We start from the raw sequence: 17,183 nt of genomic DNA, 5'->3' as shown, positions 1-17,183 counted from the left end.
CCCTTTCAAGAATCAGAAAGCCTAACTCTAACTGGCTTAAGCAAAGACATATATTGGCTCACGATGATTGAGTAGTTCAATAGTAGACATAGCTTCTTTAATGGCTTGATTCAGCGTTCACATAATTTTACCAGCATGGGAAGTTCTTTCTATTTCTTGACTCTACTTTAATGTTAAGTCTACTCTTTAGTACCACATCGTCACAAGATGGCTTCCACCAATATAAATCCTCTGGAGCATTTTTTTAACATCCAACAGGAGAAAAAATGAAATTTTCTCATAGTTAAAAAAACTCAGAAATGGATTCCAACTAGTTTAACTTATGTCATATACCTAGCCATTGAGTGAGAATTTTGGTTGAGGGAAAGGGAAAATATTAGGTAGATCACTTGGATAACATGTTGCCTCCTTGTAGCCTATGTAAAGATGCACTTTGTCCAAAATGTATGGAAGTTAAGAGTGAGAGAAGGATGTGAAATAAGCAGAGTGTTGTCCCTAAAATGAAGAGAGTATATGGAGGCAAGGAAAAAAATAAAAAACATGTCAACTTATTAGGGTATTAGTTCTCTGTTGCTGCTGTAACAAACTACTGCACGCGTAACGGCTTAATACAAGACACATTATTATATTACAGCACTGGAAGTCAGAAGTCAGAAATGAGTCTTACTGGAAAAAAAAATGTAAGTGTCAGCAGCAAATGCAGCTTTACAGCTTCTAGAAAGGAGGGAGGCCCACCCTCCTTGGCTTCTGGCTCTCTTCTACCTTTCAAGCCAGCAATGACGACTCTAGTCCTCACGTTGCCCTCTCTCTGACGCTGAATACTTGGCTTCCCTCTTCCCAGCATGGAGAACTTTGTGTTACATTGGGCCCACCTCCTTAATACAGGATAAACTCTTTGTCTTAAAGTCAGCAGATTAGGAATCTTTGTTTCATTTGCAAGTTTAATTCTTCCTTACCATTTAACAACATACTGGGTTGGCTGAAAATTTCTTTTGTTTTTTTTTTCCCATAAGATGTCTCTAGTAGTGCTTAGTTACCTTTAACTTCATTGGAAACAATTTTGTTCGACTGTATTGTGACAGCTGTCATATCAGCGTGCATTTAAAAAAACTTCTCAAAATTGGTGAGTTTTTGTGTGGCCATTTTAATATTGAAGATGGCAGAAAATAAGCAACATTTTGGGCATATTATGTTTTAATTTTTCAAGAAAGGTAAAAACACAACTGAAACAGAATAAAGGATTTGTGCAGGGTACGGAGAAGGTGCTGTGACCAACCGGATGTGTCCCAGGTGGCTTGTGAAGTTTCACGCTGGGAATTTCTCACTGGACAAGGTTCCACAGTCAGGGAGACCAGTTGAAGTTGATAGTGATCCCGTCGAGACATTAATTGAGAGCAATTAATTGCCCATATGCTCAAAACACCCAAATCAATGAAGTCATTGGTGAAGGAGAAAAATATGTAGTCTGTTTTATGGAAAAAACAGAAAGGGCTTTTTGACCAACCCAATGTTTTACAGGTCAATCATCCTGCCTAAACCAAATTATCTAAATTATGAGCCTTATTTTGCAATCTCCGAAATAGATGAATGGTGCTTGTCAGAGTCCCCTTTACAAAAGCATGCATGACAAGAGCTAAGCAGAAGTCCCGTCACATCGTGTACTCAAATTACAACATCATTGACAATATTGTTAATATTATTATTCAGGGTAGCATTACCTCGAGGCACATCACATTCACATACAGTGATCTCGCAATACATGTATAGCCTGTCCCTTAAGATACACCTTAATTTGCACATATGAAGTCCATTTGAACCCAGAAAGCTGAGTGATGACTTACATCTGTTTTCCAGATGCTAAGTACTACATGTCAGTAGTGCGAGCTGGTACCAAGGCACTTCCGGTTGTTTTTTCCAAAGAATAGTAGAGATGAAGTAAAACCGGAGGGAAGGAGTCAGTCCTGGAAAAGAACAAGAAGACTTCTGGGACAGTATTCTAAAAATTAGAAGTGACACTAAGGCAGGCACATACACAATTCACTTTCTTAGCCTTCTCTGTTGTTGCTCATATGTATGAATTCTGAGTACTTATTGTTTCCAATTCCAGCTTTATTCCTTTGCTTTTGACAAGCGCTCACTTATGCAATGATCTTGTTTCTTAACACATTTCTGGCCTTAAAATGTTTCATAAGGAATTTAGCATTTTGGATTAGATTTTCTCTCATATCCTGTGAGTTTTGTGCTATGGGAAGGACAGTGAAGGGTGAGATTTGAGCATTTTTGAAATGTCGCTTCATCGCGATCCGATAATTGCCATGCTTCAATAATTTAAAAAAGCATCCATTTTGAAGCCTAATGCAAAAACATAACTTTAGGGGCAATAGAAGACTAGTTGGGAACACGCACATTTTTATGTAGTTTCATTCACTCAGAGTCAATCATAGGTTAAAGATAAAAGAAAGGTTTTACCATGAGATTTATGGAGTCAGAGAGGCACTGGAGTCAGGTCTGCTTAACAGGTGATTAAGAAGGTGTGGGATACGTTTTTTGATCTTCAAAAGTAAAAAAGAAAGGGAGACTATACAGCATCATCTCATCCCAAGCCTTTCATATGCTTTGAGGCCACCTAGGAAAAGACAGAGCGTCTCTGAAGCAGAGGCTCAGTGAAGAACTCATACATAATTTGTCATTGGAATAAAAGAATGTGTTAGATGGAATATGTCCATTAATTTTTCCCATATTATTCTGTGATTCAAAATTCACTAAATAGAAATAATATCATCCAGACTCATATCAAATATCGTCAGCTCCAAGGATTTCGGTGTAATCCTGTGAGAATAACTAAGTAACGAGAAAAAAATACTGAAATAACTTTTAAACTTTCTCATATTTAGCATTTTTCTGAATAACTTTCAGTTCCTAGCACACACTTCACTTTGACATATGTCCATTTATTTAGATGTCTTAGTAGATGAACAGTTCCAAGGCCAGTGGCTAATAAGAATTTGTCAGCGTTGACAGAAAAGCAATTCTTAGAGTTATTAAAAAATAAAAACACAATTTACATTCCAGTTAGTTTCACACTGCCATTTTTGATAGAGTGTTGAGAGAAGAGGGAAAGACAAATGTGCATGGAATTCTAAAATGTGGCAGTGTAGTGTGAAACAAAAAAAGACGCAAAATTCAAGAGTTGGTTATTGATTTCAAAAATGAGAACCATTTGAGTAAAAAAACAAAACAAAACATGAAAACAGAGCCTTTAGCCTTTACCAGATAAAATCCTATTGCAACGGTAGGGACTATCATTTTTCACTTTCTTACAGAAATGAGACTGAAACAAGGTATTTTGTTTTCAACGCTAACAAACATGGGTCAAATTCTTTCATTAAATGTAAGTTTACCTTTGTCCCCAAAATCACTCTCATACAGTCACGCTTTGTGTTTTCTCTGCCCGTTCTCCAGTTCTTGGTTAAGAAATTCATCACAGCTCATAGAAAAGATCCAATACAAACTGTTTAAAGCACCGTGCGGTATAACAACTTCTTATAGCTAATTTTCACATGACTATGTGTAAACCAGTCACTGGCAAGAAGAATGGACTTTATTAAAAACAGGTCTTATTTATTTATTTTTAAAGAGAGGGGATATGGAGGGAGAAAGAGAGGGAGAGAAACAACCCTGTGTGGTTGTCTCTCACACGCCCCCTGCTGGGGACCTGGCCTGCAACCCGGGCCTGTGCCCTGACTGGGAACCGGACCAGCAACCTTTTGGTTCGTAGGCTGGCACTCAATCCACTGAGCCACACCAGCCGGGGCAGGGATGGACTTTTCATGATTTTCTAAGTCAATGCTCATCTCCTGGAACTAACTGTGAAATCGTCAGCTCTCCTTGAGCACATAGGAGGGCAAATACCTTCATAAAGGCAGGACTCTGCCAGCAAGGAATAGCAGCTACCAGACAGGAAACAAACAATGTTTGTTGCAACACATATTTAGTAACTCAATTTATCAACCGAAGGGGAAAAAGTGCTTTAGAGAAATCAGTAATTACAAGATAATTACTAAAAATTGGAGCCTTCAATTATATTAAATTGACTTTGTAGACACATAATATAGGAGTATATTTTAACTAGCAGATACTGACAGATGTTTATGTAAAATATAATAAGTGTGCAGTGATTAATAGAATTCAGCTAAGTTATTGTCACACTAAGTATGTTTGAGGTGGGTTTGAATTTACTCTTATTTAGTGGCAGTAATTTTTATTTTTCTTTAAGATGGAAATCTAGAGCTAAATTGAGAAAAAAATGCTAACTCACTGAAAAGGGAAAAATACAACATTGCTTATAAAGAGGAAAATATCAGTATAAAACATGTCAAAGCATTATAGTTGATTTGACCTACAAAACAGAATTTCTAAATATTACGTTATTCTAATGGTTTTATCTTTGTAGCTGATCTTAAAAGAAGTTGGAATTAATGGTTCCTATTACAAGTTTTTAAGAACAGGTCCAGTCTCTGACATTCTTCAGGTTAAATATTATATTTTTAAGGATAACACTAAAAAGAAGTAAATGAAAAAAAAAACTATAATGAATATAAACATGTGGAGCTCTTTTAGTATTCAGTTAAAAGCAAAATCAACCGTGGCTGGTGTGGCTCATTGGATTGGGTCCCGGCCTGTGAACCAAAGGGTCAACAGTTCTGTTCCTAGTCAGGGCACATGCCTGGGTGGCAGGCCAGGTCCCCGGTAGGGGGCGCTTGAGAGGCGACCACATACCTCAGTTTCCCTCTCTTTCTCCCTCCCTTCCCCCTCTCTAGAAATAAATAAATAAAATCTTTTGAAAACATGTTTTAAAAAAGCAAAATCAAATATGTGCAAATATGTCTTCATGGAAGAACTCTGATTTTTGAAAACATTACAAGGAAATTTCATTTTAGAAGGATATCATAACACTATACATTCATGAATATAGAAGCCTGTTCAAAATATATATTTCTTAGGTACTTGAGGTTCTCACATGTGTAAATAAGCTTTAATATAAACTGCCATACTTTGACACAGTGGACTATTGATCAGCCATTTTGAATTATTTCGGAGACAAACATAAGGATGATATAACCTGACTATCCCTATAGAACCTTTAGAGTTTGATTGGTTTCAGTTCAAGCTTCTAAGTAAAGAAAACATAAACGTTATAGAAAGTTTAAATGCAGGCCGTATTTAAAAACATTATTATTAATAATACATTTTTTATTTGGAAATATAAGTTAAAAGTGATGAAGAAGTCTTCATGACAGGCACGGCAGGTGATACATACATGGAAAACCTACAGTCCTCGCCTTCCAGGAGTTTCATATTGAAGAGAGAGATTAAGACATGTTCCTAAATTGCTCTAATCCACAACAGGGTGTGACCAATGTTTTATGAAAGGCACAAATAAACTGCAGTGCGAGTAAGCGGGTAGTGGTGTCGGGGCAAATATTTCACTATCTCTGTCCTCATAATCACAACAGAGTAACTGGGACAGAGAAACACAAAATCACACAGAGAACGGTGCTCACAAACGTGGGCGCTACATTTTTAAGGACAACCGCGACACCGGAGCGGATGGGACCCCGCCACCAGCGAAGCAGGACTTGCTGGTGAAGGAGAAAGTGGCGGAGAGGCGGAGGATCTTCCGAAAACTCTAAGAGAACCAGAGCAGGGAGCCTAACAATCTGCAACACACGTTCCTGGGAAAGCTCAGCCCGGAAACCTGAGAGCAGAATCCAAATCCTGGGTGAGTACAGATGGTTTACATTTAGGTCAGGTGATGCTCGAGGGCCCTTGGACTCTATGGCTCTTCAATTCTAACCAATAAAAACGGTATCCTGACACTCTCTGCTCTTCAATGAATATAAGGAAACTGATCTTATTTGAATGCAAAGGAAAGGAAAAAGAAGGAACCAAATTCCACACAAACTTCTTAGAAGAAAAATGAAAGAATAGAAATAATTTGATGCACTTACAGACAAAGAAAGTATGCTAGAAATAGATAAACGCTGCCACTTAATATTATAACGAAAGTGAAAAAATAAAGATTGGCTAAAATGAAAAATCTGGTATCGTACTGTCTTTAAAAGACAGATCTACATTAAAGTGATTCTAGAAGGTTATAAATGAAAGAATAGACAAAGAAACATCATGGTCATTTAAGTACAAAAAATCAGATTTCCAAACGTGACATTTAAAATATAAAAATATAAAATTTACACCAAAGAAGTGATTATTTGTGTCTGTGTGCCCAATAACTCAGCAACAATTTTCCAAGCCAAAATTGGAGGATGTAAGAAAAGACATGTTGATAGAAAATTTTAATTTTCTCAATCCTAAACTGATGAAGCAAAAAGTAAACACGATAAGAAGAGTATGAAAGATCTAAACAATATAATTAATGAAGAAAAGTTATAGAAATATTTAAAACCCTAAAACTCATGATAGAGAATGCGTTTTCTTTTAACTTTACATGAAATAATCATGATAATTAATCATAACATAGACTTGAACATAAAGCACAATATATTCCCCCCAAATAGAAACCAAGCCAGCAGAATTAATAACACTGGGAATCATTAACAAAATTATTTTAGAAGCCTTGCCACTACTAATTTACACATACACACAGAGACAAATACGCAAAATTAAACAACTATAGGGACCCAAGGAGTCATTAAGACTAAATTTTAGAATTTCTTAAAAATTTACAATTGCATCAAAAAGCATAAATATCTAGGAATAAATTTAACCAGAGGTGAAAGACCTGTACTCTGAAAACTGTAAGACATTGGAGAAATTAAAGATGCAAAAAAGGGAAAGATGCAAAAAAAGAAGGGAAGGGTTTATATCATTAAACTCTTCTTACTACCTAAAGCAATATACAGATTCAATGAAGTGGTTATTACAACATCAATTGCATTCTTCTTAGAATTAGAATAAGTAATCCTAAAATCTATATGAAACAATAGGCCCTGAGTAGCCAAGTAAATGTTTAAAAAGAAGAAAGTGTGAAGTCTATGCTCTCTCATATCAAACTCTACTATAAAGCTATGATAATGAAAACACTATGATGCTACTCTGGTAGCTCAGTGGGTTGGAGCGTTGTCCTGATACAACAAGGTTGTGAGTTGGATCCCTAGTCAGGGCACTAGAGAAGAAGCAAGCAGTGAATATACAAATTAAGTGGCAGAACAACAAATCAATGTTTCTCTCTCTTTCTCAAACAATCAATAAATAAAAAAAATTAAATAATACTATGGTACTGGTGTAAAAACAGATATATAGAATAAAAAGAGAGCCTGTAAATAAATCCTTGCTTACATGGTCAATTAATCTACAGCAAAGTAGGCAAGGATATACAATGAGGCAAAGAGAGTCTGTCCAAGAACTGGTGATGGGAAAACTGGAAAGACACTTTCCAAAAAATGAAATTGAGCCTCTTTCTTACACCATATACAAAAAAAATGCATTAAAGACAAATGTAAGACCTGAAACTATAAAACTTCTGGAAGAAAGTATAGGCGGTAAACTCTTTGGCATTGCTCTTAGCAATATCTTTTTGAGTGTGTCTCCTAGGTCAAGGGAAACAAGAAAAAATAAACAAATCAGAACACATCAAACTGAAAAGTTTTTGTACAGTGAAGGAACCTTCAACAAAATAAAAAGACAATGTATTGAGTGGGAGAAGGTATTTATAAAAGATACATCTGATAAAGGGTAAATATGCAAAATATATGTTTCACAAACTTCAACATTAGAAAATTAAACAATCTAATTAAAATAAGGTTAGAGGACTTGAAGGCACTTCTCCAAAGAGGATATACAGAGGGCCCAGAGACATATGAAAGGATGTGACCACTAATCATCAGAGAAATGCAAATTAAAGCCACGATGTGATATCACCTTACAGTGGCCGGAATGGCCATCACCAATAAGTCAACAAATATTAAGTGCTGGGGAGGGTGTAGAGAAAAGGGGAATCCTCATGCACTGTTGGGGGGATTGTAAACTGGTTCAGCCACTATGGAAATCAGTTTGGAGATTCCTCAAAAAAATTTAAAATACAGCTGACATACACTCAGCAATTCTACATCTGGCTAAAACACTAATTTGAAAAGATATATGCTATGCATCCCTCTGTCCATTGCAGCCTTGCTTATAATAGCCAAGATCTGGAAGCAGTTAACTTGCTATGTAAAATAAATCACTAAAAAAGAAACACAGTATAATTGGATTTATATGTGGAACCTAAAAAAAGAAAACAAATAAATAAACAAACAAAACAGAAGCTGACACACAGCTATAGAGAACAGTCTGATATTTCCCAAAGGGGAGGAGGTTGGAGGTGGGAATAAAAAAAATGGTGGAGGTATAAAAGATGGACTCACTGTAAAATGATTTTACATTCCCTTTATGTTCTTTTCTATCTTTCAAATTCAAGTTTTTGCTAAAAAAAAAAGGCATATAACAGAAAATGCTGTTGTATATCAAAACTACTCTTTTTTAAATTTCCACTTTAGGATTTAAAATAAAAATAATCTTTTCACCAGTCAGGTAAAATAAAAGAAATTATAAATATCAGATTTTATGTGCAAAACACATTGTTTTAGAAACCCTGATTCCTGAAGGTATTTAATTGCTTGAAATCAAGACAGATGATCTGTTAGCTACTTCAGAAAAACAGACGTGGAAACAGCTTTTTCCTTGAATTTTTATTACGTTCAGGAACAGCAAGTAAAGTTAGCATCATTTTCTGATATTACCCTTTGAGAAAGCGCGGGCTGTTGTGATCTTGTTACTTTGCAAATGATTGCTTCGTCTTTTAAATAATCGAGAAACTCATAAGGGAGGAATTTGACTGATCTTGTTCTACTGAGAAATCACAGTGTATCTCCAGATTTGGGCGGTGAGGAGAAACCCATTAGGTTGCCAGCTTGAGCAAAACATGAGCACAGTCTACATCCTTGGGAGCTTCAATGATGATGAATAAGAGAAACAGATCAAAGAGAAGAGAAGAAAAGCAAGTGCTCTTTTAAAATGACAATCATGACTACAGCCTCAGAAGTAAATCAAAAGAAAAGTTTCAGTATGTCTTAATAGAATTTAAGAAAACATTCTGTGCTAACAAAGCCAAAACTTGATGAAGATAAAAACAAAACAAACCAAGAAAAAAAAAAATCCTTGGGACATAAAGCAATGATTAGAAATAACATTAAAGGAAGACATCTGTTGGGATCGTTTGCGCGGCACCCAGCCCACCCTCTGCACACACACAGAGGTCTCAGTTTACTAATGCTGTGCTTTTCAGACTGAGCGTAGCATGATTTGCATTCAAAGAAAATACCAACTAAATGTACAAAACCTGTAAAACTTAGGACATCATAGTGGTGCTGCTCTGTGGGTTCAAGGGGAATACATAAACAGGCGTCCGTCCAAAGTGGGTAAACATTCATTATGAAGAACTCCCCGTGAGATGTCAGCTTGAAATGAAGGACAGAAATGGAAAGGCATTTTTTCCAATGAAAAAGGGAGGAGAGAGAATGAATGGGAAATGACAGCGATGTCATTTTATGTAACCTATTACAAAAAATTGTTAATATAATAAAACTTTACATAAAAGAGACATAACACGAGGCATGGCATTTTCAGGATTGTGGTATTTCTTTTCAGTGTAAATCTAGTATTTCAGTTAACGATTATCCAGTCTTCACACACCTGTAACTCATCTTGTGTAGACTAAATACTCCTGAGCAAAGCTAAAGAAGCTGGTTGCTACACTGCAGCCTGATGTTGTACCCCATTTATGCACAGGATCTGCCTAAAATGCAATGCATGGATAATTGGAGGTGTGGGTAGGCCCATTCATATGCAAGAATATATTCTCTTTTTCATTATCTGGATAGGTCAGGCAGAAATATTGATTTAAAATGCATGTTGTTGCTGACTGCCTAATTTTTTTATATTAGTTTTCACGTGCAGATGTAGTCTGACTATCCCAAAGCTCAAGAGGTTAATTCCCTGTGTGTGATCACTAAAAATATCAAAGATGAGGAAGGCTTGAATATGCCACATAATGATATTCAGCCAAGAAATTTTATTAATCAAATATGGGTATTGTAGAGGTAATGAGAATAAAGTAGCCCTTCACATTATGTGTATTTCTGAATAAGCAATCATTTGCTTTGAATAACCAGACCTCAAGCTATTTAATCTTTATTCCTGAGAGATAGAACTCATTTTCCTTATCACCGTCTCTGATTATAATTTCAGAAGGCTGTTAAATTTTTGTTTTCCAAAATCACTTTCAAAAGAGGATTTTCTGAGTGGGATGTGTTATGTGATACACAGAAACCATTTGTTGCATACCGGGTCAGTGGAGATCTTTGTCAGCATCAGCTGTAACATAAACAGAAACATAAAGAGATGCTGAACTATGAGAAACAAAGTCCTTTTCTGTGGATAAAGGTAAAATTCAAGCCAAGAATTTACAATCCACAATGGATATGGATAGCCCATCTTTTTTATTGTGTCGTATGTGGTAATTTGTCAACCACTTACTGAATAGGTAGTATTTGCTTGCTCATCATGCACCCGGACCTATTTTTCCTGTGGCGGTGGCCAGAGGGAAGGAGGAGGCCAGGCTGGGTGGAAGTGGGCAAAGCAGGGGAAAATGGGGACATCTATACTAGTGTCTGTGATAAATATACAGTTAAAAAAGAAAAAAAAAAAGGTTGTTATATTCTCTTCATTTAGAAAAAGGGAGGAATACTTATAATTACATCAACCTAATAGAGTTATTGTTAGTATTGTTTGTCTTTGCACATTTGTTCTGTTGTTCGGTTATGACAAAGACCTTTACATGACCAAACTTTCTTTCTTTATTTTTCAAAATTTTTTAGTTTTAAGTTGTGTTTATTCTATTACAGTTGTCTCAATTTTTCCTCCACCCATCCCACCCCGCCCCCTCTCCCACAGTCAATTCCCACTCTGTTGTCCGTGTCCGTGGGTCATTCATACATGTTCTTTGTCCAGTCCCTCGCCCTTCTTTCCACCATGGTCCTCCTTCCCCATCCCCTCTGGTCACTCTCAGTCTGCTCCATGTCTCCATGTCTGTGGTTTATTTTGTTCCTTAGTTTATTTTGTTGAATAGAGTCCACTTATAGGGGAGATCGTATGGTATTTGTCATCACCGACTGGCTTATTTCATTTAGCTTCATATTCTCCAGTTCCATCCATGTTGTCGCAAAAGATAGGAGTTCCTTCTTTCTTCTTTTGTCATGTAGATTTTATTTATTTTTTAAATGCAAAAATCCATTATAAAATAATGAAAAATTTAAATCCAGTATAAAGTCTCAGCAGTTAAAACAACATGACACCAGCACAGAAATAATCAAGTAGATCAATGAAATAAAATGAGAATCCTGGAAACAAACATATGTGTAATATATGATTCAATTGATATTTCAACTCAATGGGGAAAATAAGGCTTATTCAACACATAAGGTGCATGGACCACTATTGCTTGAAATAAAACAAATACAGAGCCCCATTTCACACATCATACAAAAAATATTCAGGTGAGTTAAAAATCAATATGTAAAATCTAAGGAGTTTTAGGAGAAAACACAAAATAATATTTTTCATACCCTGAGGTAAATATTCAAACCCAGAAGCTATAAACTAAAATATTGACAATATAACTCTATTAAACATTTAAGACTATACAGTCATATACATATACAAAAGTTAAAGGACAAGTAATAGAATAGGAAGGTATTTGCAATACATCTGAAAAAAGGTTAATAGTTTGGGGTTTCTTTAGGGAAAAAAATTCTATAAACATTTAATCAAAAAAATGGATAAAGAATACCAAAAAGCCATTTAAAGCTTTTTTAAAAATAATAGAAATAGGCAAGAAACATACAAAAACAGGTTTAGTTTCAACAAATAATAAAGCAACAATTAAAATACCACATCATTGTCACAATGAGATGAATAAGTATTAAAATTATTGGTAATATCAAGTATTGGTGACTGTGAAAGGAACTGGGTATTCATAGACTCTTTTCTTCATCTTCTTAAAGCAGTCCCTTTAGCATATCTTGCAGTGCTGGTTTGGTGGAGGTGTATTCTTTGAGCCTTCTTTTGTCTGGGGAACTCCTTATTTCATCTTCCATTTTAATGGAGAGCTTTGTTGGGCAGAGCAGTCTTGGTTGGAGGCCTTTGCTTTTCATGACTTGGAATATTTCTTGCCACTCACTTCTGGCTTGGAGTGTTTCTGTGGAGAAGTCAGCTGCTAGCTGTATTGGGGTTCCCTTATGTTTCACTACTTCTTTCTCCTTTTAAGATTCTCTGTTTGATATTTGTCATTTTAATGATTAGCGATGTGTCTTGGAGTGGGCCTCATTGGGTTCCTATTAAATGGGACCCTCTCTGCTTCCTGGACTTGTGTGATATTTGCTCTCCTCCAATGAGGGATGTTTTCCATCATTATTTTTTTAAACACGCTCTCTATCCCTTGTTCCCCTTCTTCTTGTCTGCTATCCCTATTATCCGGATATTATCACATTTCAGGTTGTCCTGCATTTCCCTCAAGGCCTCTTCATTCTTTTTGAGTCTTTTTGCACTTTCTTGCTCTTTCTGGGAGCTTTTTCCCACGTTGTCCTCCAGCTTGCTGATTCGATCCTTCATCGAGCCTGCTTTTGAGTCCTTCCACTGTGTTCTTCAATTCAGAAATCGTATTCTTCATTTCCTCTTGTCTCTTACTGATAGTTTCTATGTCCTTTTTTCATGCTGATACAGTTTGCAGTAAGTTCCTTGCAGTTTCCTTGTGGTTTTTCGTAATTCTCTCTGAGCTCACTGAGCACATTGAGGTTCCTTAGAACTGTTGTTTGGAACTCAATATCTGATAGTTTACTTGCTTCTATTTCACTTAGTTCTCTTTCTGGGGATTCTTCCTTTCCCTTCGACAAGGGGTGTTTCTTTGTCTTCCCATTATTTGTGAGACTTTTCTTTTTTGCTTCTGTTTCTTAAATTGATCTGCCTTGACTTCCTGACTTTGTGGTGTGAACTTCTATGGTAAGAGACCGCTGTTTTTTCTTTCTGGAGGTGCCTCTGATGATGTCAGATATTGACCTCATCTGACCTTACGCACTCTGTTTGAGACTTCCAGGAATCTATTCTCTGTTACTATCTCCTTCAGCTGTTAACCTAGTCACTCTGCACTCAGAAGGCAGCTTTGACACCACAGGGTGGGGCAGGGTCCCTCCTGGAGGCGGGGTTATTGGGTCTTCTCACGCTACTCCCACTCAGGGGTATGGTCTGCCTGAACCAGATGGCTGCAGCTGTGTGGGGGATGAGTCAGCACCGGGATCCTGCCAGCTACTCTCTCAGTCCTCTCCCCAAAGCCTCCGTCTCCCGTCTCTCCTCAGGTGTCTCTAGACCACTCTGTGCTACCTTTAGCCAGGGATCTACTATCTGCAGGTGCCACTTTGTAATCAGCAGTCAGGATTTAGCACCACTGGGCCAGTGCAGAGTCCCTCCTGGGGGTGGGGCTATTATTTCCTCTCATGCTGGTGCCGCTCAGGGGCGTGATTTGCCTGATCAAGATGGCTGCTGCCGCGTAGGGGATGAGTCAGCACCGGGATCCCACCAGCTACTTTCTCTGTTCTTTTCCCAAAGCCACCTTTCCCGGTCTCTCCTCTGGTGTCTCCAGCCCACTCTGCCCCCGTCTTTGCCGGAGACCAGGGTAAGTGGCTGCAAATAAAAATTTATGCGTTGGCCCTTTAAATGGCTCTTTGCACCTCCAGCTGCCCGTCTCTGACAGAGAGCAACCTGTCGCTTTTTGAAGCTGGCTGTTATCTGTGTACTTTTTGGGCTCTGGTGCTGTAGGTTGGGGATCCCCACTTATGGTTTAGAGCTCGCTCTTCTCAAGGGGATCCAACTGGCCATTTCAATATCCCTCTGGCACTGCCACCCGTGGGTGCCCCGCCCGCCTTCTCGAGTCTCCACCACACTCCTTACTGCTCAGGTTGTGCTAAAGCTGGTTCTTCTGTCTGTCTGACGTAATAAGGCTCCTCCCTCGCTTTTGTTCCGGGTGATTTCTCCACAATTTAGTTGTCATTCCAGGTTGGTCCTGGGAGGTCAGTGTGACTTCCATTCACTCCTCCACTATCTTGATTCCACATGACCAAACTTTAGTAAGGCTACTGAAACTTCTGGGTTCTTCTGAGCTCTTTCTTACGAAATCCAGTTTTAGCAAGATTCCTAAGTCAGTTTACCCAGAAACCCCCACCCTTAATATCTAAGCAGGCTCTGATCAGGCTCCTCACCATTCACCATCCCCCTTGATCACCCTGCCTTCGGTGAGAATCCTGTTGGGTCAGATTAGTCTGAACCCTTCTGTCACCTGATATTTCCACATTAATTTTCTATCCACACACACCCCACCCTGTTGCTTGGCTATATATTCCTATTTATCCATTTGCAGTAGAACCCAATCTCTCTCCTCCACTGTAAATAAAACCACATAGCAGTAGTCTCCATACATATATGATATTCCCGAATAAAGTCTGTCTTACCATCTTTAATATACCATTGAATATTTTTAACAGTTCTTTCACGACTGCAGTCATATTAATACTTACAATTTTGTAGTTTATTTTATTATAGAATAGATACACTGACCATGATAGTTTATTACCTTCTTAACAGATATGAGTTGTTACCTATGCTAGCTTGTGAACCGACCATATGCGTAAGCCTTAGTTCCACTACCATTGACTATTTGGGTGCTGTGCTTCATTCTAGGGCACTGTCGCTGATCCTAGATGTGCTCTTCTATGCTCTGCCTTGCCATGCTTGGGCTGCGACTCTGCAAACCGCAATTGTCCTTTGTCAACTGGGCCCCTATTAATCTCTGCCATAAGGATGTTGGAGGAAACCTGGAAGACTGAAGGAGAAAGAATGGAAAGTTAAGATTTCTTTGTTTTGCTGGTGATTGAGGGGAGGGAGGGAAGACAAGGGCTTTGGTGGAGGTGGGAGAAGGTATAAGGGTATAAACAGTGATAGGGAAAGAAAGCCATGAAATAACTTAACTCTAATGCTGAAATCTATAACCTAGAAGTTATTCAAGCCTATATTAATATGCTTTTTACAATGACTACCAAGGTTATGACCTCAGTGAATCTTTAAAATAAAAGCAGACAACTGCCTTGGGAAGACATTCTTGGAATCAACTTTGCTAAAGATTTTTTAAAAATGTTATCTTTTCCCAGGAAGCAATTTCCTTTATAGGATTTTATTGGTATTTTAAGTACTTTGTAGATCTGAAGGAAGCCCTGGAAGTTTTGTCAATCTCATTGAAGTAAAAACATGAGTTAAAATGCAGTTAAACCAGAACATGTTTCTTTCTAGAACTATAAAAGGCTGCTAAATTTTAACTTCGTTAGTTACTTGCTTATAAGATTAACCATTTGTTTACATAAAATAACAGAGAAAGCGAATGGAGAGTCTTTTTGTTTTTGCTTTTGTTTATTTTAATTTTTAAACTGTTCCTTGAATCTTATCTTACACTGACTTCGGTCTATGAGAAAGGCCTAACTTAATGCTATGAGAAAAACCGTTAAAGTGCATAAGAAAGTTTGGAAAGTACTAGGTTATTAGATTTCTCAAAAAATTATGAGGATATTTCAGAAATTAGAACAAATTAAGTAAGTCACAGTTATCCAGAGGACGTGGCGTCGAACTGAGAGCTGGCAAGTAACATATTCAATCGCAATGGTCAAACCGAATATCTGCTTGGGCATAACTTGATAATATAATATTTTAAATAATTGGTAAATCAGCTGAACAGTTATTCAGGAAGATTACTTTTAGTGAGGAAAAGATAAAATTTTGAAATGTAACGATGTGGTTACTTAGATTTTTATCTACAAAAAAGATGACCAACAACATAAATGGATTTTAGAGTTGAAGTTAAGATGTTGTTGAGCATGTATAAAGAGGGTTAAGAAATTTTCATGTTTTAATGAGTACATAGATTTATTTAGAACTTTCTTTGTGCCATAAAAATCAGCAGAAGGAACTTAACATAATATCGTATATGAAGAGTGAGATAAATAATGAGAAATAAGGATGAGACACAAAGTAAGCGGAGAGGCAAGAATGCATACCTCAATGACCTCTAGTACAGTTTTATTACATCCAAGATAAACACTGGGAAGCATGCCCTTAAATATTGAATATTTAATTTCTTTTGGCTCATAATCACAGAGCCTCTGAATGTCCAAAGTATTCCTAGTCCCAGGATGTCCACAGGCCATGGTTACAAATGCAATTTCTGACAGAGGGCAGGGGGCTCGAGGATCCTGTTCCATGGCTATGGGACTGAGTCCTTCCTGAGTAATCTATGGCCACGTGGTCATGTTGGAAAATATTTTAGATGACCCCTAAATACACGTGACCCATAAACTTTTCTTTAATAAGAAACAACTATAGAACTCATCATTAGTATATTTGAATGTATGCACATAACCTCTTTCCCCTTCGTCCTACTCTCAGCTCTGTTAACATTAAAATGGAGTATATTATGTAGTATTAGTACTCTGGTAGTGTTTAAAAAAATAAATAGCATCCAGGTTCAAATGATTTTGAAGGAAACATCAGTTCTTTGGTTAAGCAGAGTATCAACTGATTTCAAGAGTTTTGCATCATGGGGTTTTTAAATAACTGGTCTTTAATTTTTTTCTGCCATCTGCCAAGTACTATTCACACAGGGTAAGCTATAAATGTTTTCCTCAGCTCTGCAAAATCTTTTGATTCAACAAATGATCTCTAATGTACTCAATAGCATCACCATCCCCAGGAGACTGAACTGCACAGTGAGTCAATGGTACAGAATTAGGTTACTTAGGATTCCAAATTATGGATTAGGTTTGGAAATACCGACATAGATAATAGAGTGTAGACTGACTAATGCATTAAGTGATACCTTCTTGCTTTCTCGCTCCATGTTTTATCATTCCCTGTTTTATCATTATTAGCACCATGATTCCTCTGATTTCTAGTAGTTCTTGAGATTCCCATTTGTCTCCTTCTTGAGCTTCCGAATATCCCTGGAAAAATGGTGATATTTATCCTACTAA

General features: G+C 37.2%; 1 pseudogene; it reads right to left on the bottom strand.

Annotated features, from left to right (window-relative positions):
• The window catches only part of LOC129065359 (40S ribosomal protein S18-like), a 31,569-nt pseudogene that overhangs the window by 5,562 nt on the left and 8,824 nt on the right, over window positions 1–17,183 (bottom strand).

Source organism: Pteronotus mesoamericanus, unplaced genomic scaffold (genome assembly GCF_021234165.1).
Source record: "Pteronotus mesoamericanus isolate MK-2021 breed Mesoamerican mustached bat unplaced genomic scaffold, CSHL_Meso_final contig_177, whole genome shotgun sequence".
Classification (NCBI taxonomy): domain Eukaryota; kingdom Metazoa; phylum Chordata; class Mammalia; order Chiroptera; family Mormoopidae; genus Pteronotus; species Pteronotus mesoamericanus.
The sequence above is the reverse complement of the archived record's forward strand: the minus strand, read 5'-3'. Positions and strand labels throughout refer to the sequence as shown.